This window comes from Triticum dicoccoides, chromosome 3A, assembly GCF_002162155.2.
Source record: "Triticum dicoccoides isolate Atlit2015 ecotype Zavitan chromosome 3A, WEW_v2.0, whole genome shotgun sequence".
Classification (NCBI taxonomy): Eukaryota; Viridiplantae; Streptophyta; class Magnoliopsida; order Poales; family Poaceae; genus Triticum; species Triticum dicoccoides.
In genome coordinates, this window is record NC_041384.1 from 762555849 (window position 1) to 762559644 (window position 3796).

At 49.4% G+C, this 3796-nt stretch overlaps 1 pseudogene; it reads right to left on the reverse strand.

The window, feature by feature from the left end:
• Nucleotides 1-799: 799 nt before the first annotated feature.
• LOC119273720 lies at nucleotides 800-2085 on the reverse strand (annotated as a pseudogene).
• Between the last annotated feature and the right edge of the window lie 1711 nt (nucleotides 2086-3796).

The following is a 3796-nucleotide window of genomic DNA, read 5'->3' on the forward strand; positions in this document are numbered from 1 at the left end:
CAAGAAGCACGAGAGAATGTGAATGAGAAGATGGTTGGTTGCGCTTTAGGAACAAGACGATCACATTAACAACACGTGAAGTCTAACCAATGGTTGAACAGTGACTTGTGTTGGACCTCTGGAGTGGATCGGATGGCGTCAAGGCATATACATGTAGCAAACACAAACTAAAGAAGTTATTGGTTATTTTGTGGCATGTTGCACGCGCATGAAGATTAGTGGGAGCTGCACACGGAGACTTAGTGGGAAAGTATTTTTACATGGTGGACCTACTTAACGATCTGGATAGGTTGCATGTTAAAATAAATAAGATAATGGTGGTGACTCTTAGGCAATATTCAAAATATTGCTCTCGGGATATAGGATTCAGTTAATTGACATCTAGTCGGTCCCTACCGATTGCTGTTTTGTATTCCTTCTAGCACGTCACCTCAACTGACACCATTTGACCATGATCCTGGCCACCTTTTACCTTCAACTAGTCGAATGCCCGTGCGTTGCTACGGAACTTTAAAAAAATGTATAGACACGTTATTGTTCTAATTCGAAAGTGTATGTTAAACATGATGGATATTCATTCATATAACGCCAACTATCAATTCTTTCTCCCAGTGCTTTCTGTAATGTGAGGATCACTTCAAAATCGTAAATAACACGAAATAACTTTCAAATTGTGAAGATAAACATGACAGCAATTAGACAAAGTTCAATTCTCTTTTTTGTTGATCATTTTGTATACAAGTATTCAATTATGGTGTAAAAAAAATCTAGCCATTCTGGACTATGTTTTATCCAGATATCTAGTCTAGCTCCCAAAACAATCTAAACAAGGGTGAAAGCAGACGCTAAAGATTCAGCATCTACACCGATCAAAATGGCCTCTTGACTTCTTGAGCCCCTTGAAGTCCATCGTCTCGATGTACTCTACGCTGCCCCTGAAACCATTGAGCAGCTTGAGCAGCTCGCTGGCCCGATCCTCGGTCACGCCGCCTCAGCACACCTGGAGCAGCTTCCGGTAGGAGCCCACATGCAGTGCCTCGTAGCAGCGCGCGCCAGCGCCGGTGTCCGCGGCACAAAAGAGGTGCCAGAGCACGGAGACGGGCAAACTCCTTGGCCATGTCGGACACGTGGAACATCTTCTTGACCAGCACCGGCATGACCAGCGCGTACGCACACGCGGACCTGAGGCCGGTGTCGGCACACAGGACGCCATCGAGCACGGCCAGTGCCTTCTCGCTCGTCCCCTTGTCAGTGTCCACGACGAGCTCCACAACGACGTCGGTGAAGCAGGCGGTCGCTGCTGGAGATGGGGTAGTAGGCCGTGATGAGCGCGGCCTTGGTGGCCTGCAGGGACACGGGGTTCCTGACGAGGCTGACGAGCGCACTGCACACGCCGGGCGTCCTCGAGATAACGTTGACGGCGTGTCGGTCGGTGGATGAGGCGAGCTCGCGGTGGACAATGGCGGCGCGCTGGCCCGCGCTGCGACCTCACCGTGCGAGAGCACCGAGACAAGGGTCTTGTGACTTGTGAGACGCCTGGAAGGCAATGCAGCGCCGGGCCTCGTCGTCGAGCGGGAAGTACATGGTAAGGGCCGCCAAGATCGTCCCCAGCACGCTCAATGCTGCGACGCTGGTGCTCTCCACGGGCTCTCCGGTGAGGCTCTGGAAAGCCGAGGCGAGCTGGCGGGCGGCGCCGGCAGCCACGAGGCACCGGCGGTTGCAGTCGCTCTCCTTCCCAATGGCCCTGGCGGCCCCCTGCCCGCAGGCCGCCGCGTTCCCGCGCACGAAGGCGGCGAGCACCTCGGCGGCGTCGGCCTCGGCGACGGGCACCTGCTCGGCTCGGTTGGCGACGCACCAGTCCTGGATCATGTGGCGCGTGGCGTTGTTGGGGACGAGGTCGGCGAGCCACACGGGGCCGCCGGTGATGGGGCACGTGTCGCGCCCCCGCACCAGCCACCTCTCCCGGCCATTGTTGATGCCCGTAGGTGCCTTGACCGGGTCCTTCATGAGCTCAAGCGAGATCGGGCACCGGACGTGCGCCGGCATCGCCAGCTCCTCATCGTTCCCGGCATCCGCCACCTGCCCTCGTCGTTAGCCATGCGTGGATTGGGAGCGATGGTGCGTAGGTTCGTGGGCGGAGCGGCGGCGATTTTTCACGCGATAGAGACAGGAGCGAGGGGTGACCGAGAGCACGACGTGCGTTAGTGGGCATTTGTTTCCCTGGTTTGTACGATGGATTATTCCTACGGGGATGTAGCGATCGCAAGAGGCCCGCGTTTTTCGGATCGTACCGGCGTTTACGAAGTGCGATCGCAGAGGGGGAGGGGGTGGTCGAACCATCACGACGACGGCAGATCCCCCTTTAATAGTACAGATGTCACATATACACTCCTTTGGTTCATAGGATAGGAATATTATAGGAATAGGAAAATCATAGGAAGTGAGATGACATGCATCTCAATTTCTATAGAGAAGATGTCATTTGATGCATAGGATAGAAATTTTTCCATTGAGTCTTAACTTTCTCTCACACCACACTTGTCTTTCCCACCAACTAGTACATAAATTTAATTTTCCAAGCTTAAACTTAGAACAAGCCCAATATGTTGAAATAAATTGCCAATAAATAATGTGAAACTTGTCTCTTTCTTTTGATGATATCTCCAAACAAGCCCAATATGAGCTAAATCAAATTTTGGAATTCAATGATTTTTTAAACTAGTGATTTTTTTGAAATGAGAGAAATTATTTTTCTGAAGTTAAATCATTGTTTCCAAATGAGTGAAATATGTGTTTGAAGTGGTGAAATTAGTTTTCTAAAATGAGTAAATCAGTGTTTTGAAATCAGTGGAATCAAAATTTTGAGATGAGTGATTGTCTTTTGAAATGAAATCTGCTATTTGAAGTGAGTGAAATCAATTTGTTTGAAATGTGTGATTTTTTAATTGACTCAAATCAGGATGTTAAAATGAGTGAAATATGATATTTGAAATGAGTGAAATCAGTGTTTCAAATTGGGTAAGTTTATGTTTTTGAGGTGAGTGAAACCTGTTAGTTGAAATGAGTGAAATCAGTTATTTGAAATGACTTCATTGGTCGAAATCAGTGGAATATGATTTTTGAAACGAGTGAAATATTTTTTCAATAAAGAAAAATAACTTTTTTGAAACAAGTAAACTCGGTATTTCGAAATAAGCGAGATCAACATAAAATAGGTATTTTCAAACAAGTAAAATCGCTACTATGACCGGAATATGGCTTCTGACCGGGATATGCCTACGTGCATGGGATAGAGACTGCTGTGCGGTACTGTACAGGCTAGTGGCACGCCCACCTGGCAGTCAGGGCTATGGCCCCATATGGCAGTCACAACCTCAGCCTACTGGGATGTTAGATCTCAATGCGATGTCACGCATGAGAGCATCTAGAGCCGTACTTGACGAATTCAGTCCCTCAAACACTCGTGAACGTGATTGGGCGCGTTCGTAGAAAGTGACCGGCCACGTCTTAAATTAACTACCCTGCACCCAAATCTCTCATATTTCAACACCTAGATTCATACAAAGCATGCAAAAAAATAAAATCCTACGTACCACCCTACCTAATCTTCGTCGTTGGAGTGCCGGGCGCCGGGTGGACGGGCATGTAGGAGGGCTCCGTCTCCTCCTCCTCCTGCTCGACCTCATCCATGTACGCGAACATCTCCTCCTACTGCTCTGCGGCGTGCTGCGCCTCCATCTCCTATCGGCGACGACGTCTCGCCTCCGCATCCGACTCCGAGCGGAGGAAATCGAGG